Raw genomic sequence first — 20,030 nt, 5'->3', positions numbered from 1 at the left:
TGTAATGCCATTGATAAAATTGGAATTTCCCTAAAACAAATACCTTCATTTTTCAATAAAATTCGAGTACCAAATATTCTTTTATCTGGGTGAGTGATAAAGAAGTAGGAAGTACTATACCATATGGTACTGGAAATATAACAATTAGTGTTTCAAATGTTCATCTGAAGCCTCTTATTAAATGCACAGTTTTGGTAAGTAACATGCATCCCTTCCACTAGAATATTTCTACAGAAGCAGTATTAACAAGCTAGATTTTTCTCCTTGTTCAGAATTTTTTCCACCCCACCCCCCGCCATTTTCCTCCTTTAAAAATTTTTCCAGGTGCTGCAAGAAGGTATTGTTTCCAAATATTGAACATATTCCTCCAAATGTCATCTTTCTTTCATTTAAAGGAGGTATGCTGGCCAAAACTCTAATCTTAACACAGTTTGCTCTCACAAATACATATATCATATACTCTGCAAATACTCTGCATGCATAAAATTTACTTCAGTATGTAAAAGCAGGATGTCTGAATAACCATTATTGGATATCTGTAACATGGAGTTTCATTAATTTTTACCAAGTTTCCATTGCATTAAAAATTAAACACTTGGGCCTACAGGCACCACAAAATGCATGCAGCTCAACAACCAGCACAATGACGACCAGCTTAACCACTTGCTGTTTCTTACATTTTGATTTATTTAGCCCCCTATTTCTACACTGTGAATTCTAAAATTAATTGTCATAGCAACAGGAATCTAAGTCTTCATTTACAATGCAGATAATCTTTTCAATCATGTTATCCATGCATAACCCAATAGCTTCTGATTCGCAATGTCATCTTTTAATGGGGGGTGTGGGGAAAGGAACAGAACACACAGGTATGATACACTGGCATGCAGTGGCCAGGAAGCACCTCAACCTCAACCTCTGCTTTACAGCAAGTTACTTCCTCCTATATTTTCACTTAAGAACAGCTGCTGCAGAAAAGCCAGGCTGCTAAGATTAGTTCTCCTGTTAAGGCAGCTTGTTATTGAGCCGTAAATAGATACACAGCTGATTAAAGCTACCTGTAAGCAAGCTTTTAATGTGACTGACTTACAACAGGCTTGAGGCATGTGTCAGATGGGTGTTACGCTGCTGGTTTTTGGTGAGGAAAATAATCCATTTTTGCCACAGTGGAAGGTATGAATAAGCCAAATTTTGTCCCCTGAGAAATCTGGAAAAAAAGAAGTAGTATATTAATCATTATACTTATTCTGTGCTATCTGAATAATAATGACAACTGGCTAAAATGAACTTTACTTTTGACCTCAACAACCTAATGGATGTACTACTCTCAATGCAGATAAATTACCATATACAATAATTTGCATTAAGAAGATTACTCGAGCACAACCCAGACAATTAAGAGAAAAAATATTAACTATGAATGTACAAAAATGTCATTACTGCTATCCTTTCTGAAAAGGGTATTCCACTTAAAAATTCCCCTAACAGTTCTCTTTCTTGAGATTCATCATATTGTTCAACACATTAGCTCCACAGAAAATCAAACCCTTTCCATCCAACACTTTACCTACTACTTCACTTGAAAGACGATTTCACATATGTGCTTGCAGTACATATATTTTTTTAAGTGCATTATAGAATCATGGAATGGTTTCGTTTGGAAGGGACCTTTAGAAGTGATCTAGTCCAACCCCCCTGCAGTGAGCAGGGACATCTTCAACTAGATCAGGTTGCTCTGAGCCCAATCCAACCTGACCTTGAATGTTTCCAGGGATGGGGCATCTACTACCTCTCTGGGCAACCTGGTCCAGTGTTTCACCACCCTCAATGTGAAATGTTTTTTCCATATGCCCAGTCTAAATCTACCCTCCTTTAGTTTAAAACCATTACCCCTTGTCCTGTCTCAACAGGCCTTGCTAAAGAGGTTGCCCCCATCCTTCCTACAGTCCCCCTTTAAGTCTACCGGGAGACTGTTGCGGCCTTCCCGCAGCCTTCTCTTCTGCAGGCTGAACAACCCCTACTCTCTCAGCCTGTCCTTGTAGAAAAGATGCTTCAGCCCTCGGATCATTTCTGTGGCCCTCCTCTAGACCTGCTCCAAGAGGTCCATGTCCTTCTTGTGCTGAGGGCTCCAGAGCTGGACGCAGCACTCCAGGTGGGGTCTCACCAGAGTGCAGTAAAGGGGCAGAAGCACCTCCCTCGACCTGCTGGCCACGCTCCTTTTGATGCAGCCCAGGATACGGCTGGCTTTCTGTGCTGCAAGCGCACATTGTTGGCTCATGTCCACCTTTTCATTCACCAGTACCCCCAATTCCTTCTCTGCAGGCTGCTTTAAGACCTTTAAGATCTTGAGTCCAACTGTACACCTAACACTGCCAAGTTCACCCCTAAACCATGTCCTTATGTGCCACATCTACTAGGTCTTCTAAATACCTTCAGGGACGGTGACTCAACCACCTCCCTGGGCAGCCTGTTCCAATGCTTGACAACCCTATCAATCTACCATTTCAATGTACCATTTAAACAATGCTAAAAATTATACCATTTAATTGTAAATACATGATCTGAAAGATTACTATGGATACTATGATTGTTAGGGCAGAAGGAAGTGCATGTAGATCAACATCTCTGGCATTTCTCACACACACACTGTAGCTTCAAGAATATTTTTTTTCTGGTTTTGTTTCTGTGGTTTTGTTTTGAGTTTTTTTGTTTGTTTTGTTTTTATCTCTTTCACCGAACAATATCTTTAACTTGATAATAGAGTGTGCAAAAACTCAAGCTTATACCTAACTTGCAGTTAGATTTATAGCCATTATTGTTACCCCTGCAAATAATTTCTTCAGTCATTCTGTGAAATGCAAGTTCTTCCTTACACTTCCTCACAAATGGCCATTCACCTGACTAGTGTGTGGGAGTTTATAATCACAATATGTGTAGGAATCGAACATCAAGGCTAACTTCAGTTCCTAAGAACTTGATTTTGCTCTTATGTGTGGTGCTTCTGAAAGAGCCTTCTCCCTTCTCTTTACCTGCCGAGTACGGAGCAAGCTATAGGCTAAAGTTAGCTTCGGTGAATACCCAGTTTAAGATCAACCTTAAATACTGCTTATATTCTTATATTCTGTGTGTAATATTGCCCTGTATAGCAGGCCAATAACTGAAGAATGGCCCCCATATGAGCACAACAATTTATAGATATAAATACAAAGAATAAAATTATCATTAGATATTGGAAGGTTCAGGGTGTAATCTCGGCTGAAACTCCTTTATAATTCTGAGGACAAATTTTGAATGTATCTTTTTACTTTTGCATGGTCCCTGCAATAACTTCTGTGTGAAGTTAGCAAAGAAAATACAGAAACACAGATTAGATGGTACATATATATTTCAAAACAAAGAACTCAAACAGGCAGAGAAGTTTTTCACTGAGAATGAATATTCACAGTAATTTTCTCAGTTTCTCCCTGTTTTTCTGACATTCAAAGTAATCACTGGCAAGGAGCTGAAGAAGTTTCCTCCGCTCAGTTTTTAGAAGTACCTGAATTCTCTTCTGAGACTCTCATGCAGTCCTTGTCCTAAACTCAAAAGGGATCCTATTTTCCACTTCTACTTCTGACACAGGACTGAAACACTTCCTACAATCTTCTCAGCAGCTTAGGACCAGCTGCACAGTGCTGAAAACCTTCTCTGCTTACATTCTGTTTTACCTGGATCAGCATCTCCCCACAAACTCTCAAGTGTATGCTCACTTCCACTACCTTTGTTTCATGCATGCAATCTGAAGTAGTCTTAGGACAAGACAAAAGCATTATCTTTCATAACATCAGCGTTGTGCTTAGTTTCTGTTAAGACTAGGCTTCTTCAGTGTAAGTTCTACATTCAGTAGTACAGTTTCATGGCTTAGTGGTTCTCTGCAAAAATTTCATTTAGCTCAAGCAACATATGAAGGAAAATATGTCTCTAATAATAAGGAAGCAGTAATATTTAAGATGTGATAACAAGATTACCTGAAGGAAGAGGTTTTTATGTTAAAGATGGCCACTATCAGTATGTAGGTCCTCTTAAAGAGGAATGACAAACATCAGAGAAATTATTATTCTAGTTACAGGAAGTTGCTCTTACCATGTCCTGCAGATGTCTGTGTCAAAAACTGTGGGGTAGGGTACAAAATCTGACACACAGCATCTGTCCATATGTCATCTACAAAAGATCGATGACTGGCTAATGTTTCATTTTCTTGCAAACACTGTTGACTTTGACAGTTGTTATTCCCCAGAGTAAAGCACCACTTTGATGATCTAACTTTTTAATGACCAGTTCTTGAGCACAGTCTGAAGCGCTAGCACAGATTTTCTTTTTGTACTGAACCTTCATTACTTGAAATCTCTTTCTAACCACTGCATGAGAAACATCTATCATTTTATCTATTTCCCAAGTCTTTATCCTCAGAAGTTACTGATGAAGGAAAAGATTTCTCCTCTAGCTAGAAAAATTCTTATTTACCCTGACTAGTTGCTTCTTCCATGTGAGAAATGGAATACATTTCTCCCCTCCTTGGCTTATGCTAGTTTGACTCAGAAAATGCATGCATTGGATTGAGTTGACAGGGGTATGAAGGCAGAAGCTTAAAGGACATAAAAAGTATTAGCATTATGAGCTTTGTATAGTCTTACTGATACAATTCTCCAAGCACCCTTCATCGTCTTGTACACAGAGATTAGAGAAAGGCTGAAATGCTTAATTGTATGTCAAGTGCACAGTCAACACATTAAGACTTCAGTCTAGTCTTTTAAAATGGAGTCCTCAGCATATTCATGCCTTGAGGTAGACAATTCAGCTGCTATTTTAAACACTAGGCTTGAATGTCTGTTACTCTTCACTTTGCATCGCTCCTCACATCCAGGCAAAACACATAAAGGTGATTTTTCCATGTTCCCCTTGAAAATACTAATCCTGCCAATTGGTTCATCCTACAGCTTCAGTGACAGACTGACAGGGAAGTTCTCTCTCTTATAAGTACCCTAAAAATAATAACAGAATTGAACTTCTGAGATTCAGATTATGTACAAAAAGCAAGTCCTTCTAAGTCCTAGATGTATATAATGTAGAAAGAATAGCAAGTTACTAGCTTGCCAGGCATTCATAAAATGTGCCAGAATGCAACAGTAGCATATCAGTTCAGTGCATAAAGCAGCTAAGTAAGTGACAGCAAGAAAGAGCTCAGACAGACACACTATGCAGCAAACCAGAATTGGTTATTTCCCCCAACCCTGTGAGTCCCATCCTCATTTCTGTGAAACACAAAGTTCTTCAGTTATTACATTTAGTTTGGAATAATAAACTAAGAATAGAAGGCTTAATTCATTTTCCCATTAAAAACTATGCTTTAATGTCATCTCCAAGAATTTTAGAACAACTAGAAATACAAAGGAGAAAAAGATGAGAGACATGGAATCTGGAATGATTAATTTCACAACATTTTGAAGAGGCATAATTTAAGTATAGTAACTGTGTGTTTCACTTAAACTATGTAAGTCATTGACGGTCTGTGAAGAACCCACTAGGAAACCTGAAAACCATCATCAGACAAATCTAGAGAGAAAGCACTCTTCCTCCCATTTGAATAGTACAGAACAATATATCACGGATGCAGTATTAAAGGCCATTAAACAACTCAAGAGTAGTCACAGCTCGTTATGCAGCTGATCAGAACCTGAATCTTGAATTCCTCCTCAGTTCAGGGTGTCAAACTGTAGGAAAGTCATGCAGTAAAGGTCATACATCACACTTGATACTGAGGAAGGACTGAAATATGACTATAATCAATTACAGCGGATACTAACTTGTTTTCAGTACTCTAAAGACACTCATTCTTACAGACACTATAGCAGGATTAAATCACAAATCTTATAGATCATGTTCAATGGTTGCAATCTTTGCTTAGGTTAAAAATATGCAAGTTAGTATCAGGGTTAGGGAAAAACACCATGTTTTTTTGCAGTTATGGGCTATTTCTAAAACTTTCTGCCAGGGTAGGGGAGGACAGGAACATATAAGTGTGTTATTTTCAATGCCAACTCAACAGATCACTTTTCATGTTAGAAAGGGAAAAAAAGTGGCAAGTTTTGTTCAACTATCTAAGAAGAAAAGTCCCAACTCTGAATTAAGTCCTGAAGAAATTGCTGAAAGACATTCTAGTGCAGTTGAAAAGATCTTTCTTTTGAGTCCTAGGGAAAGAAATAATACCAAGTGAAGAAGTAGTACCAAGTGAAAAGCAATATCAAAGGAACACGTTGCAATAGGCTGAATGCCTCAGGTTTGGCCTAAATGAGAGACTTCTATTGATACATAAAATGTTTCTTAAAGAGGAGGGGGGGAGTTCTCTGTGACCAACAATCACAGGCAGCTACAGTTGCACACTTGATAAAAAGCGTGCCTAATGGTATAAATTAATTTGTTTGGAGGACCCCTGTAATCGACAAACTCAAATCAGGGTTGACCTACAAATCGGTACCTACAGAAGGTGGATTTACAATGCTATCTCTGACAACAAACTTCTAGCCTCTGAGGATGTTAGCAGTATTACTTCAGTTCATATGAGGAGCATACACTAATTTATATGTTGCTGTGAAATATCAGTATAGAAATTATTAGAGGAGACAAGACATACACTAAGTATATCTTTCAAAACTTGTCAGAGACCTCTCACACTCCAATTAGAGACATCCTGGAAGGACAATAGGAAGAGCTGAAAATTTTCTTCAAGGGAAATAACAAAACAGTGAGCTTGGTCATCTGTGCCTTTGTTCTGGCTTATTAAAGATTTTTTAAATCTTTTTTTTTTTTTCTGTGCGTCAAGTGACGAGACTAAACATGCAGATCTTTAGAAAAGATAAAGGCAAAAGCAGTACTGTAAAATTATAGTTCCCTGCTGTTTTCTTGGAATCTGTTTCTTTTTTGTCTTGCAACTGCTTTTCAGACTTAACTGGCTCAACAACAGAACTCAGAGGGTCATGATCAACGGAGCAGAGTCTGGATGGAGGCCTGTGACTAGTGGTGTTCCCCAGGGGTCTCTGCTGGGTCTAGCCCTGTTCAACATATTCATCAATGACCTGGATGACGGGATGGAGTGTAGCCTCAGCAAGTTCACTGATGATACCAAGCTGGGAGGAGTGGCTGATACACCAGAAGGCTGTGCTGCCATCCAGTGAGACCTGGACAGGCTAGAGAGCTGGGCTGAGGGGAACCTGATAAATTCAACAAGAGCAAGTGCAAGGTCCTACATCTGAGGAGGAACAACCTCACATACCAGTACAGGTTGGGGGCTGAACTACTGGAAAGTGGCCCTGCTGAGAAAGACCTGGGAGTGCTGGTAGACAACAAGCTGACCATGAGCCAGCAATGTGCCCTTGTGGCCAAGAAGGCCAATGGTATCCTGGGATGCATTAAAAGGAATGTGGCCAGCAGGTCGAGAGAGGTTATCCTCCCCCTCTGCTCTGCCCTAGTGAGACCACATTTGGAGTACTGTGTCCAGTTCTGGGCCCTCCAGTTTAAGAAGGACGTGGAACTCCTTGAGCAAGTTCAGCAGAGAGCTACCAAGATGATCAGGGGACTGGAGCATCTCCCTTATGAGGAAAGGCTGAGAGAACAGGGTTTATTTAGCCTGGAGAAGAAAAGACTGAGGGGGGATTTCATCAATACTTATAAATATCTAAAGGGTGGGTGTCAGGATGATAGGAAACGAGCCTAGTCCCTAGTGCCCAATGACAGGACAAGGGGCAATGGGCTCAAGTTGGAACACAGCAAGTTCCACCAAAACTTGAGAAGAAACTTCTTTACTGTGAGGGTGACAGAGCAGTGGAACAGGCTGCCCAGAGAGGCTGTGGAGCCTCCTTCCCTGGAGACATTCAAAACCCGCCTGGATGTGTTCCTGTGCCCCCTGCTCTAGGTGTTCCTGCTCAAGTAGCGGAGGTGGACAAGATGATCCCCAGAGGTCCCTTCCAACCCCTACCATTCTGTGATTCTGTGACTTATGCTTATTATATTAGCAAACTATAAATTTCACTTCATTTTCCAACAAAATGTCTAGTGACATGTCTAGTGTGAAATTATCTAGTATTAAGAATGGCTGTTCATTGAAACTTAAAGAAAATATAAGATGCCCAAAGCAGCAAGAAAAATCCCTCTTTCATTTAGTCATATCAATTTGGCAACATTCTGTAAGTTTCCTCTCACCACAAATAAGCTATAGCTACCTCTACAGTCATAAAAATTGTTAATCTTGTCAGATTTATAAGGCAATATTAAAAAAATAACAACAATTAACAGGAAATACTTAGGCTCCACAAGGAGAACTGCTAGCTGAGCAATCAAGGGAAGCATTATAAGGAAACATGCAGAAGAACTGTACACAAAGAAAAGCATTAGCAACTAACAGATATTCAAAGTTTGATGTTAAAATAGTGCAGCCTGATTTTTGAGAGCTTTTGAACATTTCTGACCAACTTCAACAGGATTAATGGATATTTAACATCTCTAAGAAGTAGACCATTGGTTCTAATTGCCACTGTTGTCATCATCTATTACGTTCTGTGAAAAGCAGGACACAGTTGAAGTTAAATATCAGTGTGCGAAACAGGAAATTTAGAAAGTCAGGAAAGAAATGGAAATTGCTGTTGATTGCAAAATTAGCCTGGGGATGGGGGAATAAACCTTCCACCTCACTGAATATTAATGTCCAGGCAACAGCTAAAGAAAATAACAACTGTGTCTGTTTTTTTTGACTTATGTACCAAATTCACATACGAAAACAGCACCTGCAAACTAAATGAAGAACAATCTCTTCTGAAACAAACTGCTCATCATAGATTACTAGACAGAAAAGAGGGGAAAATAAAACAGAATTTGCATTCTCCTTGAGCCTTAGTCAACAAACGTGATGACAACATCACTCTAAGGAATTAGAACAGGTTTTGTAGAGCTTACTGCAAGCTTCAGCACACAAATATCTTCCAGTTCAATCTACTGCAGAAGGAATTATTTATATAATTTTTAAACATCTCGAACGCATGGATTTCAGAAATACCTGTATTTTTGTCTGCTTATTATAATAAAAAAGCCCCGGAAAGTAGACAGATTCATAAAACAAAAATTCCTTGAGGTTATCGAAAGTGACATTCTGTTTCACACATTTAAATTTTTTGTCTTTATTTTAAAGACACATTGATCAAACTCCTCTGCTTTGCTGCTGATCTCAAGCTAAACACATCACAAAGCTGACTGGGAGTTGATGCTGATTATTTTTAGAAACAATGTATCATCACTTTGGACAACACACCCTGTCAATTTATTAGAAACTTTTCAAAGCAGCATGGCAGAAAATTGCTCTTCCTGACTAGCAGGTCTACTTATTAGACAGAAAAGCAAGCAAGAACGGAAGAATCCTGTTATTCTTGATTGAAAATAAAAAGACATGGAGGTGGAGAAGGAATGATTTTAATTATGATCTATAATTTCAGTTAGGTGTTACATGAAATACAAACAGCTGGGGGGAGGAGAGGGAAAGAGAGAAAACCTATTACTTGGTTGTGGCGTCTTGGTCCCACAACAGATCAGCACTGTTTGGTAAGACAGATGGTCATCAAACAGGCAAGACTACACATGAAAGCAGGAGGAGCAGGGAAGATTTTGCTTGAAACCATGTTCTTCCATCACTTGCAAATAAGCAACTAGTAAAGCTAATCAAAATCGTGGCTTAAGGAGTGACCAACCACAGTGCAAGAAGCAGAGAAACAGGGTTACTCTCATTTCCCTGTTTAGTTTTGTAGAAACCTATTTGAAAAATTAAGCTTTTATTGTTTATGCCAGTCACTTTCCACCAAATCAGTCAGTTTGCCAGACACTGAACACGTGCAATATTTGGTCACCTGAGACAGCTTTTCTTTTATTTACATATGTTTTGGAAAAACCTCTGGTTTTTCAGTTTGCTGAACCAGTCAGTTAACCAGCAGTATTCTCCATTTCATGACAGACAGAATGAGCTAATTTCTTGGAGCTGCAGTCAGTAGACAATGAAAAGCAAACCATCTATGGGGAGTTCATAATACTTTAAAACGTAAAAAGGTACAAGCTCAACTTTATCTAGTGTATAACAATTTGTTTTTTCAAGCACTAGCATCAAAGTGGTGGTGTCAGGAAAAGAAGGAGGTCATTATCATCAACTAGTCAAATATTTAAACTTGGATCTGAACTAAGCTATTACCACAGTATTTGTGTTTTAATTAATATAGAAATGGATCTGGTTATGTGCAACATAACATATGCAACTCAAACTACACAGCAGAGAATATTTTCTTAAGTATAACATCAATGTCTTCTATGATGATGATATCTGAAGACTAGAAGCTTTAACTGAAAGGAAGAAAAACACACCACTTTCACAAATAGATTTCAACCAAAAGAGATTTAGCTGGAAAAAAAAACTTCTCGGGCAACTTCAAACAGTCCTGAATCTTTTTACACACCTTATATGACTGAATATCTAGTCCACATATACAAATCCACATCTGCTTGATTAAATTAGACTGTCAGTCTTCTAAAGTAAAGCCATAGCCAAAAGGCCTAAAATTACATAAACAACCTCTAGCAGGTGGCTGAAAACCTAGCTCTGTATTTTCTCTATAATTCACATGATAAAATTAAAAGCTTCTGAGCATGCCCTCAAACAGAAAGACATTCCGAGAATTTATGTTATAATTGCCATTGCTACTTGAAGATAAGCAGTACCAGAATACTTTACCTCTTGAAAGTCAGACACTTTCAAGAGGGAAAGTATTCTGGGACTGCTTATAGAATGTCACCATGGAAAGATGACTTTGGAAGACTTCCTGAACCTATTAGTCCTTTTCCAAACCACTACAAGAATTTAGTAAGTGACAGATTTCCTCACATTGTTCTCTGTTCCTTCCATGAGCTCATCTATCCATTAAACACTACTCAGATGAAGACACATGCGTCTGTGGAAACAAAGACTTCAGCAAGGGCCTTTTTTGCCATATGGAGCCAAAAAGTTAAGGACTAACTAGCAGAGCCAAAGTGTATTAAGATTCTTATTGGAGAAACCCAGCTAAAGAAAGGACCTGAACTTCTAGAATTATATCACTTTGCCTTCCTAACACACAAAAAAATTTCTGAAGTAACGTTTGTAATGAAATGATTACAGATAGGCCAATAGACTCACCTTGCCTTGGCTAAGTGCAGGAAAAATGCAGAGTATATATTGCTCTACAGAGTGCTAATGGAGGTAAGGAAGAGCAGGGAAGAACTGCAGTCACCTTTTTTCTCCAGCATCTGTATTTCAAGGGCTCTTAAAAAATACTGCAACCTTTGTCGAGCTACCTTGCTCACTGTATGTAGAGGCGTAAAGATGAAATTTGGGGTTTAGTTTTTATAGCACTTTTGCTTTCACTATTAGGCTTGTCAACCTCCTGGACATGACTAAGCCAACTATACTATCAAACAGCACAACATAGTCTATTTACTCTGAAGAGAAATAGTGAAGAGTGTGGAGAAATACTTAAGTTTTATACATTATTTGCAATTTGCTGCACTGTTTCAGTGAAGAATATACACTATTCCTGCACAAGGACACCAGGCCTTTTAAAAAAAAAAAAAAAAAAAAGGAAAGGAGCATTTTGGCTGTGAAAGCTAAGAATAAAGTTTGTTATAAGAACACACCAGAAGCTGCACTAACAAGCATAAGCATGAGAAGCAACATAGAGTCCTGTGACCTTCCAGATTTACAAATAGCTCCACCATTTTTCAGAAACAGGAGCCAGCTCTCAGTGCTGCAGGTGCTGATCTCTTCAGTTTTGTCTGGACCCATCCATCTACCTTTAGTTAATAACAACACACAAATACCAGCATGCACTGAGGCACAGTTAACATCGATGAATTCACAGAATCAATAAATCATTTCCACACTGAAAAAACTTATTTGGAATATCCTATCAGCTTTGCAAGAAGTTTTTCTGTGAGCAGCAGAAAGAAGGAAGCCTCGTTTTCTTTGGATTTCTGTCCTTTAATACCCTAAACTTCTGCAGCCACCAGCGCATCCCAGAGTTAGTCCAGAACCATGTATGCACTAGACTGTCCAGACAACTGCTGTCAAACAGCGTAAAAACAGTACAGTTCTAGTTTCAGTCTTTCTCCTCCAGCCACAAACTTACACAAATTTTATAAGAACTTTATTAACTTTGACAATTCTAACTATTTTTTGAATTGTACAATGGTTTTAGGGGAGCTGAGAATAATAATAGACAAGTGGATGGGCCTAAATCTCATTAGAGAGACATTTAGAAAGCTAGGCTAAAAATGCTTTCCCCTATTTACAACACTTGATATTAGTTCAAGACTGCATGCCTGTGAGTTTGCTAGCATGACATTTATCTGGTGATGCCTGATTTCAAAACTTCATTTCCAGTATAACCCTGGAAATATATTTCAGTATAACCCTGATTTGTAGATTCCAATAGCAGAACAGAAGATTTACCCATTTAATAAGCCTTTCTTCTTGCAAAGAGATGGAAGAAACACAGTGCAAGAATTTCAGAACCCCTACTCCGTAGCCAGACAAGTCAATCTGCAAATGGCCATCTGAAGTTCTCCCTGGACAGTTAACAGATGTAGACAGGATCTACTAAGGTGCTCTAGTTGCGCTTTGGAGCATCCATGAACTATTTTGGGAGTCTTGGTTCTTAATTCCAGGAAGATCGTTAAAAGTCACATCACATAAATACTCTGTTGTATTATATTGCAATAAATTTTTCAACATGTTGGATGAATTCAGACATTACAAGAACTGGTAGTGTAGTATTGAAATATCTGTACCAACAATTAAATGCTAAATATACATATATTAGTGTTTCCTTATCATGCAGGACAGGGAGATAGCTTTTCTTCCCCCTGTGCAGCAGAAGTTATTTTATCACTCTTCTTTCTATGAAGCAGCTGATTGTTACACCTATTTCTCAGTAACTCACTGGTCCAAGAACATGGCCTGGAAATTAAGAGGTACAGTGCATCTCAGTTTTCACTATAACACTGTTTATGAAACCAATTTTATCACTTAAAATCCCCTTTTTTTAATTGCTGGACCTCTAGAAGCTGAACTTTTTAGGAAGAAAGCTATCTTGCATACAGCTCTGTTTAGCTCACTCCAGCTTTCAAATAAATGTCATCTGCATAAACACTAGAATGTGTTATGTTCCTTTCTTATTTCTTTCTAATGAATAAGACATTTTTCTATTAGTCTTAGACACACACTGGGAATTCCCCAGTCCTCATCCTTCCTATACTCCAAAAGATTTGATACAACAGATGAAGTAACTGGACAAACATGTACTTTGTTATTTTTACTGCTCTCATGAGTGGTTCCAACCTCAGCAACATGAGTATCCCTGTTTCACAAGAAGTGCTGTAGGTGGTATTCTAGAACACACACATATCCCTTAGTATTTTTAAAGTCCTGCCATAGAATCATAGAATTATTAAGGTTGGAAAAAGACCTCTAGGATCATCAACGTCAACTCAACACTACCATGTCTCCTAAACCATGACCTGAGGTGACACCACCAGGGATGGTGGCTCCACCACCTCTCCGGGCAGCCTGTTCCAATGCCTGACCACTCTTTCAGTAAAGAAATTTTTCCTAATATCCAATCTAAACCTCCCCTGACACAGCTTGAAGCCGTTTCCTCTTGTTCTATCACTAGTAACTTGGGAGAAGAGACCAACACCCACCTCACTACCACCTCCTCTCAGGTAGTTGTAGAGAGCAATAAGGTCTCCCCTCAGCCTCCTCTTCTCCAGGCTAAACAACCCCAGCTCCCTCGTCTGCTCTTCGTAAGACTTGTTCTCCAGCCCCTTTCCCCAGCTTTGTTGCCCCTCTCTGGGCACGCTCCAGCACCTCAACATCCTTCTTGTAGTGATGGCCCCAAAACTGAACACAGTATTCAAGCATGGCCTCACCAGTGCCAAGTACAGGGGCATGATGACCTCCCTACTCCTGCTGCTCACACTATTCCTGATACAAGCCAGGATACTGTTGGCCTTCCTGGCCACCTGGGGACACTGCTGGCTCACATTCAGCCAGCTGTCAACCAACACTCCCAGGTCCTTCTCCTCCAGGCAGCTTTCCAGCCACCCTTCCCCAAGCCTGGAGCGTTGCATGGGGTGGTTGTGACCCAAATGCAGGACCTGGCACTTGGCCTTCTTAAACCTCAAACAATTGGCCTCGACCCATTGCTCCAGCCTGTCCAGGTCCCTCTGCAGAGCCTTCCTACCCTCGAACAGATCAACACTCCCGCCCAACTTGGTGATGTCTGCAAACTTACTATGGGTGCACTTGATCCCCTCATCTAGACCAGTGATAGGGAGAGATATTGAACAGAACTGGCCCCAACACTGAGCCCTGGGGAACCCCTCTGTGACTGGCCACCAACTGGATTTAGCTCTGTTCACCACTACTCTCTGGGCTTGGTCATCCAGCCAGTTTTTACCCATTGAAGAGTACACCCATCCAAGCCATGAGCCACCAGCTTCTCTAGGAGAATTCTGTGGGAGACAGTGTCAAAGGCTTTGCTAAAGTCCACCACTAGGCAGGTCACCTGTCATTTCCTACTACAAAGGCTGTTCTTCATAACCAGGGTAGTGACTAGTATGGCTTCACCAATTATGCAATACAAAGAAGGAACACCTGGCTTCCTCTTGGGTGGCATCTCCCTTTGGTGATGCATTGATTAATCACCACAAGAATCAGATGTGTATTTAACAAATTGTCTGGTTCCATCACAGTATCAAGCAATTAAGTGGATGCTTTCAGAAACAATGAAAAAGTTTGAAATAATTTCTTTGTATGTATTAAATTCTCTAACAGCAATCACTAAAAGTGCAAAATCTTTCTTAATTTCTGCATAAAGGGAAAGATCATTCCCTCACAAAATACCTCACCATAAAAAATTCATCCAATTTCTTATGCAACTTTTTAAACCAAGAGATTTTAATAAGACATCCTTTTAATCCCTGCCTGTTTAATAAGACAAAAGATGTTAGTTTATTACACCACCAGTGTACAATTAATTTTTATGATACAGCAACAATAAATAACTTAAGAACACAATTGAAACAGATATATTGTTTCACTGTAGACTGAGAGATTTATGAAACAATTACGTGCAGTACACATTTTGCAAAGGATGTTGAATCAGTTCCAAATTAGCAAAATGTGACCAGGACATAAGTGTCTGGAACTTAACCACAGTGTGTGTTTGACACTTTTCTAGTCTTGAAGCCTACTATTTGCCAAATGCCGTTTCAGCTTATAAAGCTGTTAAATATCTTCTAGCCCTCTGTAAAGAATTAACTGCTCCATGAAGAGTTTTTTGGGTTTTTTTTGGTTTTGGGTTTTGTGGTTTTTTGTTTTTTTTTTTTAATCTTAGTGGTCTAATTTACACTGAAACTTACTTTAGTTAGTCAACAGGATTTTATTCTCTCTGGATAAAGTTTCCAAAATTTTTAACATCCACGTGAAACCAACAGTGTCAGCTCTTCATGCTTGAAATATATGGAGGTAATTCAGGAATAAATGTGAGAGGAGATTATTTACTTGGAAAGGAGTTACTCCCTGTCTTCTCTATCAATGTCTCAACTGGCTCCTTTTTTTAGCTATACAAACAGCACCAAGTTCTTAATCCATATGCCCTTATACACATTAATAAAACTGAGAAGTCAGGTATAGGTAGTTTTTGTCTAATTTTGCTGAAATTAATTTTTCTTCACAAGAGGGGTAATTCAAAGCTACATTAATTTACTTACAAGTATGTGTATCTGAATGAACTTAGGTTGGGCTACAGTTTGGTTCTGCAATGCTAAAAATTTATTACGGAGCCCATGTAGCATCTAGAATATATTACATTTATTTTGAACTGCCCTGATTTTTCAGGTTTAACACATTAGAAACTTGGAGTTTCTAAGCATGCTATCTAAAATACTAATACTTTGAGAGAGACAAAGATCATATTTTCATCATGTACCCACTGTCTACTAGCTTAGTCTGGTTGTACAAAGTAGGATTAATCTCATTTCTCACTATGAAAAAGGGCTTAGAAGTATTTTGCTCTACTTCTGGTAATTATCAATTTTGATTTCATGAGGACTAAGTAAATTAGTATTGTTCACACTGATAAAATAAGTAATGAAACCTGTAAAGACATATACCGGAGGTAAAGAGCATGCACTACAATGTTTATGTTTTCTACATTTGAAAAAGCAAAGCTACATGTTAGCACTCACTGACAACATGTACCTCATACAATAAAAATATTGTTGTTATGTAATAAAATTGTCTCATAATAGACAGTTATTAAAATAACCTATCCAACTAGCAATTAGATCTCAAAATGATGGAGCACTCACTGCCTGTAATTCAAACACACTTCTACTTCCACCCACATTAGGCAGAGCAGCCCAAGTATCCTAATACAGCAGTTAGTCTTTATTAATTGTATCTTAATGAGGATTCCTAAGACAAATTCAGTACTGAAATTCAAATGGACTACAATCAAATGGTCCATTGTCTTAGATTAGCCTAAAATTAACAGTAACTGCCAAATGATGACCTAATGAGTAAGCTGCCTGTACTGACAAGTAATGCGTCCCAGTTATTTGCAAAACCAAATGCCACTGCTCTATAATAAGCCAACATACCTCTGGAAAAATAATACTATAGCAATAGCCAAGATGACGCTTAAATAAAATGGAATAACATTTCTGTCTTAGCACTCTGACTACAAGCTATATTAGCTGCATCAGAAAACTAAAAGTGAGATTTGTTTTCTATTGATAACCACCTCCTCATTACTGGAAAGTTCTGGGACATTGCTTACATCCCAAAGAAGGTAGTTTCCTAAAAACTTGTAAACAGTAGTTTGCTATGCTTTGGGTGATACCATCACCAGCCCTGTGGGAGACAGCAGATATCTGATGCAAATGTGTAAAACAAACCAGAAGTTACCAGAATTCTTTACAGAGGATGATCCCAAAGCAAGCATTGGGAGGAAGGGTGAGAGACACTTGGGTTTATTTACAGCCCAGAAAACACCCTTGTCAAAGTAGACATTGAGCTTAGTAGGAACTGAAAGGCTTACATAACACAAGCTACAGTTTCAAGACAGCAACACAACAACATCTGTGCCTTTAAGCTTTAGCCATCTAAGCCAGTTTTCTTTTCCAAGTCGTACATCAGGGAACACAGAGAAATAAGTTCTGTAAAGTTGGTAAAAGGAGTATCCAAGAGGGATCTATTTTTGTAACAAATGCTTAAATGCTCAGAAATGAATTTTGCTATCCCAAGATTTTTAGATTGGTAGTGTAAGGTGGAATAATAGATAATTTCATTTCCTCCTTTTTCTTCAGATCTACAGGTTCCCTAGTCTACTCTAATTTCCTACTCTTCTAGTCCTTGAAAAGCAAAATCTAACAAACGTATACCATAGAATTAGATACTTCATGTGCATAGATATGACACATCAGAGGGCTTTGGTTTAGATTAGGTACATAACAGCTAATAGCATACAGAGTGCTAAGCGGTATTACCTGAAATCAATGTGGGAGAAGGTAAACCACACGAGCCATGCAACGTTATGATTCCTGAGAACCAAGTTTAGATTTATTTTTTTTTCCAGTTAAATTAGGCACAAAATGTGGAAAGATTAGAGTCTAACTTGTCTTGTGCAGGCACTGCTTATATCTGTTTGACCAATATCACTAGCAAGAGATTGGAATTGGCTGGAGTCACTACTCCAAATAGGAAAAAAATCACTTTTAAAAGAAGGTTAAAGAAGACATTAACATGGATTGACTTTGTCCCTGCAGAACAGAGCAATGCAATCTGTTCAGTGCTGGTGATCTCACAAGGACAAAGAAAATTAGTTTGACACCTGAGTAGAAACACCGGGACTTGTGGATGCTGAGTGCAGTGTCCAAACTCACAGGGATTTTTGAAGTGACAACGGTTCCAGAGGAAACATTTTATACGCAACAGCTTTTTCTCCATGCTCAAACTGGATACTTGTAAAATTCTCAGCAAGAATCTTGAAGGTTTTACTAATATTCTTAATCCTCCACAGATTAAATAAAAAACCTTCCCACAGAGGAGGGTGGAGTTCTGAAAAAATTTGTGCATCAGCTTTAGAGAGAATTGATGAGCTCAGCAATAGCTCAGGAGCCTTAAGATGGTTTGGTACATCAAGTCCCACTTCTGAAAGGGAAAGACAAAGAATCTATATTCAAGAAAAGATCTTTGGTAGTCAGAGACAAAAAAAAACCCCAACCAACCAACCAAACCCACCCCCACCCCCACAGGATCTGGACACAAATCAGACTTGAAAGTAGGAAAGAAAGATTTGTGAATTATAACTTTGCTTCTTTGCTTGACTTCACACACACAATCCAGCCTGTTTACATGTATTTGGTATGAAGGTTTGCTTGTAAGGAAATATTTTTGTCATCTTTTTCTGGTCTGTATGAAAATCTTGTTACTCAGTATTTGTGTGGACAGAAAGAATGCTCTTCAGTATGGAACTATTATCCAAGTCCATATTTATCATCTTGCTCTATCCCCTGAACGTATTGAGGAAAATTATTTTCCCCTGAAATGGTATCAGATAATATTCAGAAAATTATATCTCAACAAGGAAAGAAAACAGAAGAACTGACAGAAATAATTCCAGGTCCCCAGATCAACACTGTATGTTCAAACAACTTCATGACTGTCAGATGCAGAAATCCAGCTCTTTCTGAATATCTGTTGACTTCATAGACCAGTGTAACAGAAAAACAAGACCGTATATGCCAAAAGCACAAGAGACTACAATGCTAGCAGCAGAATGCACAACCAGTCCATTCAGCTGTTACACTTAAGTCAGAAAATGGAAAGCAGTATTGGTCAAGGATACCTTCTTCATTTCTCTGAGAGACATTTCACAGTTCAGATCACTTCAAGCATTTGCACTGGCTGTTGTGAGCAAAGCTGTTTATCCATGAACAAGTGTTCCTTTTTTTTTTTTGTAATATGCACATTTTCTTGCTAGCACCTAGCTCACTGTGGTTTCAGAACTCCATGTTATAAGACAATGTTCTTTTGTGCCATTGCTCTTCTGCCATCAAAACAGAGCCCCTGACCTTTTTTTTAAACACAAATATATTTATCATTGATTTGCAAAGAATTTGAAAAAAATCAATCTCTCATTTCAGATGAGTTACAAAAGGACTTAGGAGACAAACAGAAAATACATGTCTTTCCAGCACTCTGCTCTATAAAAGAAGCATATCTGCAAGTAGTATAGTGTGTTATTTGATTACTTAAATACTTTTCCTTTACCCCAGACATATTGCTGGACTAATTTAATAATTAAGATGATACAAATATTTCAAAAAAATGAAATACTAAGGAATCCCCATTCTTTGTTCAACAACATTTAATCCAATTAAAATGCTGATTCAAATTCACGCTATTCCTCCCCAAAGTTTGATGACAGTTAAGATGACCAAAATGTAAGCAAATCAAGAAGAAATACAATGTTGTATTTAACCACTTTACTCATGGTTTACTGAGTTCTGTAACAGTTTCCCTTGAAATTGCAATAACATAACTTAATAAATAGCCTAGCAAAGAGCTGTGCAGGCTTTATTTTTTTAATGTCTGGAATTGAGACACTGATATTTTTTTTAACCTAAACAAAATCCATATTTTTTGGGTTTTTTTTCCTGATTTTTTCCAAGCTTCGCACTACCTGCAAGTTAATGATATTTTTCTAATCATCTTCTTTTCAAAATCTGTTTTAAGGTTTGTCAGTACAATGTTTATGAAAGCTACTGAACTCTGCTACTGACAATCGGTCTGCTGAAGTCTGATGCCAGTAGCAGAACAAGGTTATGGCTCAGGCTTTAAAAGCACAATCTTCAATTTGAAG

At 38.5% G+C, this 20,030-nt stretch overlaps 1 protein-coding gene across 6 annotated transcripts in view; it reads right to left on the bottom strand.

The window, feature by feature from the left end:
- Positions 1-20,030, bottom strand: part of OTUD7A (OTU deubiquitinase 7A) — a 149,070-nt gene that overhangs the window by 74,895 nt on the left and 54,145 nt on the right. For 5 of the 6 annotated variants that reach the window (XM_075100135.1, XM_075100139.1, XM_075100136.1 and 2 more), the window contains one exon: positions 1,091-1,207. The exons of the other annotated variant lie outside the window; for it this stretch is intronic. The gene's annotated coding sequence lies outside the window, so the exon portion shown is untranslated. The remainder of the gene's footprint in view (positions 1-1,090; positions 1,208-20,030) is intronic. 6 annotated transcript variants of the gene reach the window in all.

Source organism: Phalacrocorax aristotelis, chromosome 7, assembly GCF_949628215.1.
Source record: "Phalacrocorax aristotelis chromosome 7, bGulAri2.1, whole genome shotgun sequence".
Lineage (NCBI taxonomy): Eukaryota > Metazoa > Chordata > Aves > Suliformes > Phalacrocoracidae > Phalacrocorax > Phalacrocorax aristotelis.
Note: the sequence above shows the minus strand (reverse complement) of the source record. Positions and strands in the feature narration are given on the sequence as shown.